This window comes from Neomonachus schauinslandi, chromosome 9 (genome assembly GCF_002201575.2).
Source record: "Neomonachus schauinslandi chromosome 9, ASM220157v2, whole genome shotgun sequence".
NCBI classification, from domain to species: domain Eukaryota; kingdom Metazoa; phylum Chordata; class Mammalia; order Carnivora; family Phocidae; genus Neomonachus; species Neomonachus schauinslandi.
Genome location: NC_058411.1, coordinates 22,113,541 through 22,121,781, shown reverse-complemented (window position 1 = coordinate 22,121,781; position 8,241 = coordinate 22,113,541). Strand labels below are relative to the sequence as shown.

At 41.4% G+C, this 8,241-nt stretch overlaps 2 pseudogenes; both read left to right on the top strand.

The window, feature by feature from the left end:
- Window positions 1-2,607: 2,607 nt before the first annotated feature.
- LOC110571485 lies at window positions 2,608-3,236 on the top strand (annotated as a pseudogene).
- Window positions 3,237-6,326: 3,090 nt separating this feature from the next.
- On the top strand, window positions 6,327-8,014 carry LOC110571739 (annotated as a pseudogene).
- Window positions 8,015-8,241: the final 227 nt, after the last annotated feature.

The following is an 8,241-nucleotide window of genomic DNA, read 5'->3' as shown; positions in this document are numbered from 1 at the left end:
TGTGTCAGATGCTGCCGAGAATTGGGAATTGTTCATTGGGTTTGGCATAGTGGAGGTCCATGGTGACCTTGAGAAGCAGAATATTGGTAAATGGTAGGAGCAAAGCCTGACTTGGATGAGTTGAGGAGAAAATAGTTATTGGGGAAGTAAAGTTAGCAAGAATAAACAACTTTCTAAGGAATTTTGCTATAAAGATGAACACAGAAATGGGGCAATGCTATAGGGTTTCATGGAATTTAAGAGCAGAGAAAGATTTGTTGGGAAGCAAGGGGGGGCATTTGTAATGACTACTAGTTGGTGTGAAAATCCAAAAGAGTCCACTTAGGGGGTGCCTGGGTGGCTCAGTCGTTAAGCATCTGTCTTTGGCTCAGGTCATGATCCCAGGGTCCTGGGATTGAGGCCCGCATTGGGCTCCCTGCTCAGCAGAAAGCCTGCTTCTTCCTCTCCCACTCCCCCTGCTTGTTTCCCTCTCTTGCTGTCTCTCTCTCTCTGTCAAATAAATAAATAAAATCTTAAAAAAAAAAGAATCCACTTGGAAAATTTTAATTTCAGCTTTTCACTGTTAATATTTCCAAATTATTGAATGCAGGGATACTTCCTTAGGTTTTTATGCATTACTGGACAAGCTCTAGCACAGTGTAGGGTAAGAAGGCTATAACATATCAAATTGTACCTGAGAGCCATACATCTTCACCACAACAAAGTCCAGGGAGGATTTTTTTTAAATGGGAGATATTTCTGCATTTTTGTACAGTGATGTTAGTGATGTAGTAAAGAGAGAAAAAGGGTGCAGAGGAGAAAGTATAATTGCAATTGGAAAGTCATAGAATAGGAAGAGGGGATGAGATTGAGCACATTCTGGGAGGCTAATATTAAATTAAAGCAAGGAGTGAAATAGGAGCAGGGAAGCTGAGTATATTCATGAAAATGCAACAGATAACTAGATTTTATAATGGGGAAATACTGTAGTTTTCTTCTGATTGCTTTGAATCTTCCTCCCAGTGAAATAAGAGTTGAAGTTATCATCTGGATGTAGAATATGAATAGGGTTTTGAGGATCAGAAAAACATGTGAAATGCCAGCCATCTGGGGCAGTAGAAGCAACCCATCCCAGTCAGGCTTTGCCCCAACCATTTACTGATATTCCACTTCTCAAGGTCACCATGGACCTCCACTATGCCAAACCCAATGAACAATTCCCAATTTTCGGCAGCATCTGACACAGTTAATGAATCCCCTGTTCTTAAGACACCTTCTTATTTATCTTCTAGGTCACTATACTCTCCTGGGTTTTGTTGTACTTCCCTTTGGCTGTTCTTTTTCAGTTTCTTTTGCTTGATTCTCCTTCTTCCTGACCTCTAAACATTGGACTTTCTCAGGACTCAGTCATCAGCTCTCTTCTGTTCTCTATCAACATTCTATAGTTGAGCTCATTAGTCCCAATGTTTTAAACATCTTCTATATGCTGATGGCTCCCAATTTTAAATTTCTAGTTCTGACATATCCCTTGAGCATTAAACTCATTTACCAATTGCTTACTCAACAACTCCATTTGGTTGTCTAATAAGGTTCTCAAAATTAGTATGTCTAATATAAAACTCATGCTCCTCTCCATTTCCTCTCTCCCCTCCCCACCACAATTCACTTCTCTATCTGTTTCATCTTCGTCAATATTACAACAGTTCACCTACCTGCTCAGATCAAAACTGTATTAGTCAGGGTTCTTCACAAAGCATAACCAGTAAGATACGTAAACATATAGAAAAGATGTATTTTAAAGAATTATTAGCTCATGCAACTGTGAGGGCTGGCAAGTCTAAAATCTGCAGGAAAGGCCAATAGGCTAGAGACTCAGGGAGGGGTTGATGTTGTAACTTAAGTCCAAATGCAGTCAGGTGGCAGAATTCCTTCTACCTTAGGGGACCATAGTCTTTGCTCTTAAGGCCTTCAACTGATTGGAGCATACCACTCACACTATGAAGGGTAATCTGCTTTATTCAGAATCTACTGATTTAAATGATAATCATATTAATCATGTTAATGTTAATCTAAATTAAATTAAAATTTAAATGTTAATTTAAAAAGTTTCTTCACTACAACATCTAGCCAAGAGGACATAAAATTAACCATCACGGTCCACCTCTTGTCAACTTGACATCCATATGCATCTTCTTAAACTATATTTAATCTCCAAATAAAGACCATAATAAGGTCATAATTCTAACATGATACAGATATCCTGTGTACAGCCAAAACACACTCATATTTTCCCTAGAAAAGGATGCAAAGTGCTTAGGTGATAATTCAGTTTTCTTCTTGATATCTTGTAATAAAATCCTGTGATATAAAGTGAACACATCTTATATGATAAAGAGATAAAAGGGGAAAAAACAAAGATATTATATATACATATATCATATATATTCATTTACATATATATATACACATATACATACATATATATCCATATAGATATAGATATAAATATAGATATAGATATATACATATATATATCATCTTCAGTGTCTATGCAGAGCTTGTGTCCAACCATCCTCAAAAAGTCATTATTTTCAGTTCTTCCTCATAGGAGGCCTGTAGGCAGCAGCCATGACACCCAGCTGGAATGGCATGATACTGAGGCCCCACTTCCACATGGCAGGGGCACATGGCCACGTGGTTCAACCAGCTGGCACCAGGAGATTCACAGACACGAGGCCTGGCAAGCCAAGGCATGCTGCATTACCCCGTACCCAGCATGCGGACCCACCTAGCCCATTGTAAAGTGTCCCACAGTAAGGTATCACACCAAAGTGCAAGCTGGCAGGGGCTTCAGCTTGGAAGAGTTAAGGGTGGCTGGCATCCACAAGAATGTGGCATGGGTCACTGGGATCTCAGTGGATCCAAAAAAGTGGAAGTCCATGGAATCCCTGCAGTCGAACATGCAGCAGCTGAAGGAGTACCACTCCAAGCTCATCCTCTTTGCCGGGAAGCCCTCTGTCCCCAAGAAGGGAGACAACTCTGATGAAGAACTCAAATTGGCTACCCAGCTAACAGGACTGGTCATGCCTCTGGGGAATATCTAGAAGAAGGAGAAAGCCAGAGTCATTACAGAGGAGGAGAACAATGTCAAGGCCTTCACCAGTCTTGGCGTGGCCAGTGCCAATGTCTGGCTCTTTGGCATCTGGGCAAAAAAGGCCAAGGAAGCTACAGAACATCATGTTGAAAAGAAAAAATAAAGTGCCATTGGCAACTTGTAAAAAAAGAAAAGTCATTATTTTATTTTTCTCAATGCTCAGTCATCTTGATAAAACACCAAATATCCCTCTGGAATAGACTGGGAGAAACAATAGCAGTATACATTTTTGGCAGTGTAGTAGGGTCCTTTTTCAAGGGGAACTGGCCTCCCCTTCATTCAGTTCAAGGGGTCCTGAGTCTAAACTGGCTCAAGTTTAGGAATTAATTATGGGTCTGTGACTCTCTGCTTTTATGATTCAAATTTGACTTCTGTTCCTTTGACCTAGAACTCTCTGCTTACACAAATTAAGAATTTAGTAGACTTACCATGCATTTTACTCCTAGAAATATCATGATCAGCTAGCCAGTGCTGCAGCTCTCTGCAAGTCATAATATTCTAATTGCTGCTTTGATTCTGCTATCCATTAGAGCAACCATGACCACCTTGCCTTTGGTGATTAAATAGAACCACGTGGCCTTTGACACCTTGGGATTCAATTACTTCCACGGCATTTAGGTTTTCCAAGTCAGTGACAGCTGTTCCCACTATAATTTCTGACCTATAGAGAAAACAATCACAGAGTTCTTCAAGAATGTTGGGCCTCTCCTCACAAACTTACTGGTCATAGTCATATTGAAAAGTATGTCCTCTGTACCCTCCTAGGGTGGATGAGGAGATCTTAAGTGATAAATCCATTCTAACATTCCAATCTCCCTAAGCCTTTGAATCTCTTCCTCTGTAGTTTATCAAAGCAGTTCTGGCATTTCAGTTCATTTAGTGTAGACCACCTGTTTGTTCGTGTTTCAGGTAGCCAACCAACCAATCAGTTAGAGCTCTTTCTAATCCCCTAAGCTGCAACATTGAATCCAGATCTCTGCTTATCAATAAATTCTGCCTGATCCAATTTTATGGCCCTTCCACCACTATGCCACACCTTTAAATATTGACTCCCACCCATATTTCCTGGATTTCTGCTTATAAAAATTGGAAAAATCATGTAGTTCTTGTGGAGTATACTACACCTCTTTATGGGTCACATTTTGTATGTCACCATTAGGGGTCTACAGGAACTTGAGTCCAGTGATAGATCTAGAAGCAAAGACAGTGGTGGGGGTGGTCCTGAAGAGAATCATCAGTGTCTTGCAAGGCAACTACCTCAGGGGAGACCATTACAATTTCTTTAGGCAGAGCAAGGTTAATCTCCTCAGATGAGGATGGAGTGGCTGCTTCTACTGGCAAAGAAGACTCATGGGAGTTAAAGTGTTCAATGTCCCCAGCTTTATCAGGATCTTCTCATATTCCAATTTTCAGGATCTCATTTCTTCCCAATTTATGCCCTCACTTTAATAGCAGACACCCTGTGAGGTTGAAAATTCAATTTGCATTGTAATTCAACCACTTGCAGGATGAGACTCTGAGTTTGTTTCCAGCACTCTCAGCTCTTTGCTACAGGTGATAAGGGTTTCTTTCAGGACAGAATAGAAACTTTCAGGTCATTAACGTGGCATATGAGCTGGGAATTTGATTCCTAAACTCATCCTTCTTTTTCCTTGCTTGGTCCAGTGCAATTAGGAGCAACTAGCCAAAATCATACTCATTATTTTGATAAAAATGTTCTAAAATATTAAATACATGGTCACTCAGAAACTTGCCTCATAAGTATTTGATTAGGAGTATCCGATGGTGATACTTTTGAATCTCTATTGCCATATCACACCACAGACTATCCGTGTTCTCTTCACCAATGGAAGTAGTCATTAGTGCTTTTGAATCTAATAAGATTAGAGAACCAATTTCAAACACTGGGCACACATAAAATCAAGCATTATAAAAACCTACAAGTCATCCTTGGTGTCTTTCACTCTTACTACATTAGATCCATCAGCTCCACTTTCAGAGTATATCCTGCCTCTTATCACTTATCATATTCAATATTATTGCCATCCTCATCAAAGCTATCATCATCTCTCACCTACACTCTTTATGCTTTCTTTGCTTTCACTCTGCCTCCTACCCCACTGGCCCCTTACCCTCTGAGTCCATTATTTATGCAGCAACCAAAATGTTTTATTTAAGACATAAATTTAATCATTTCACTCACCAGCCCCAAAACGCCAGTGGCCCCATCAAACTCAAAATAAAACTCAGACTTCCTATTGCTGTTTACAACTCTATGTAGTCTGACCCTGCCTCTTTCTCTTTGATTTTATTTCCATATTCACCAGCATTTTTACAAATTCCCTAATGTCCAACTGAAGGTGTTTTTGTTCCTTTTGCCTGGAAACCTCCCTTCCCCAATTTTCTTATGGCTCCATTTAGATCGTTGCTCAGGAGTCATCTCTTTAAAGTCCTTTCAGGATCACTCTATTTAAATTAACTTCATTAGGGCGCCTGGGTGGCTCAGTTGGTTAAGCGACTGCCTTCGGCTCAGGCCATGATCCTGGAGTCCCTGGATCGAGTCCCGCATCGGGCTCCCTGCTCGGCAGGGAGTCTGCTTCTCCCTCTGACCCTCCCCCCTCTCATGTGCTCTCTCTCATTCTCTCTCTCTCAAATAAATAAATAAAATCTTTAAAAAAAAAAAAATTAACTTCATTATACATTATTCTCTTACTCTTATTAACATTTCTTCATTACTCTTATCACTGTATAGCATATCATCTATGTATTTGTTTAATGTCTGCCTTCCTAACCAGAATAAAACCTCCAAAAGGACAGGGGCTTGCCTGCCTTGTGTCCTGCCAAATCCCAAGACCCTAGAACTACCTCTAATGTGCAGTAATGCACAATCATATTTAACAAATAAATGAATAGTATTTATAGAGTACCCTAAGGTTAGTACTCATAAGGTTGTTTAGAGGGTTAAATTTGATAAGATACATATGCCAAAGACTACTAATAATCTTCTAATGTCAATTCTTCCTTCCTTCTTTCCTGAGAATCCCCAACTTTTATTTAGTCACATGGCTTCCCAGAGTAAAGACTCCATTTCCATCCCTTCCACATGGTGATGCTGAGCCAGTACCCACACCTGGTATCAGGCTGCAACCTCTGTTGTTCTTGCTACCTCCTGACCTCCCATTGCCTCTGGACCATGGATCCCCACAGAGTGAATGAGCTTCAGGCCTTGGTGAAAATGTGTAAGCAGGATCCGATCATTCTGTACACCAAGGAAATGTGCTTCCTGTCAGAGTGGGTGGAGAGCATGGTGGGTAAAATGTCACCTGCTGCTCATAAAATTAAATCAGAAGACAATATCAAGGAAGAAAAAACAGTAATAAGGTGGAGGAAAACATAAAGACAGACGAACCATCAAGTGAGGAAAGTGGTCTAGAAATTGACAATGAAAGTGTGATTGAACTCTCCTGATCCCCTCAAGAAATGGGAGATGGGTGCCTGGGTGGCTGTTGGTTAAGCGACTGCCTTTGGCTCAGGTCATGATCCTGGAGTCCCAGTATCAAGTCCCACATCCGGCTCCCCGCTCAGTGGGGAGTCTGCTTCTCCCTCTGACCCTCCGCCTTCTTGTGCTCTCTCTCACTCTCTCTCTCAAATAAATAAAATCTTTTTTTTTTTAAAGATTTTATTTATTTATTTGACAGAGAGAGACACAGCGAGAGAAGGAACACAATCGGGGGAGTGGGAGATGGAGAAGCAGGCTTCCCGCTGAGCAGGGAACCCGATGTGGGGCTTGATCCCAGGACCTGGGATCATGACCTGAGCCGAAGGCAGATGCTTAACGACTGAGCCATCCAGGTGCCCCTCAGATAAATAAAATCTTAAAAAAAAAAAGAAATGGGGGACGCCTGGGTGGCTCAGTCGGTTAAGCGGCTGCCTTCAGCCCAGGTCATGATCCCAGGGTCCTGGGATCGAGTCCCACATCGGGCTCCTTGCTCAGCAGGGAACCTGCTTCTCGCTCTCTCTCCCTCTGCTTGTGCTCTGTCAAATAAATAAAAATCTTTAAAAAAAAAATCATTTAAAAAAAAAAAGAAATGGGAGATGAAAATGTAGAGCTAACCGAGGAAATGATGGATCAGGCAAATGATAAAAAATAGTGGCTGCCATTGATGCCCTAAGTGATGGTGAACTACAGAAAGCCATTGACTTGTTCACAGGTGCCATCAGGCTGAATCCTCTCTTGGCCAGTCTGTATGCCAAGAGAGTCAGTGTCTTCATCAAATTACAGAGGCCAAATGCTGCCATCTGAGACTGTGACAGAGCTATTGAAATAAATCCTGATTCAGCTCAGCCTTATGAGTGGCGAGGGAAAGCACACAGACTTCTGGGCCATTGGGAAGAAGCAGCACATGATCCTGCCCATGCTTGTAAACTGGATTATGAAGAAGATGCTCATGCATGCTGAAAGAAGTTCAACCAAGGGCCCTGAAAATTGCTGAACATGTGATAAAGAATGAGCAAAAATGTGAAGAGCAGGAAATCAAATAAAGAATAGAAAGGGTTAAGAAGGCTTGGGAAGAACAGGAGACAGCCCAGAGAGAGGAAGAAGCCAGAGGACAATCAGGAGCTCCGGATGGCTCTTTCCCAGGTGACTTTCCTGGAGGATTGCCTGGAATGGAAGGGGGCATGCCTGGAGTGGCAGGGATGCCTGGGCTCAATGAAATTCTTAGTGATTCAGAGATTCTTACAGCCAGGCAGGATCCAGAAGTTACGGTGGCCTTCCAGCATGTGGCCCAGAAACCAGCAAATATGTCAAAATATCAGAGCAACCCAAAGGTTATGAATCTCATTAGTAAATTGTCAGCCAAATGTCCCTCTGACAAATAAAGCCCTTGCTGAAGGAAGAGCAACTTTGATCACCTAATGGACATCACAGTAATTCAAACAAGTGTACCTCTGAACTTCTCATGGAGAAAGCTAGGGTACTGTGAAGATAATCCCTACCCTCTGCCCCACATGCAACTGAAACACTTTATAGTGGTTTACCATTAGGGTAATGGTAATGTTCTCTTACTATGAATTACAAACTTTAAACACTTTTAAACCTTCAAAAT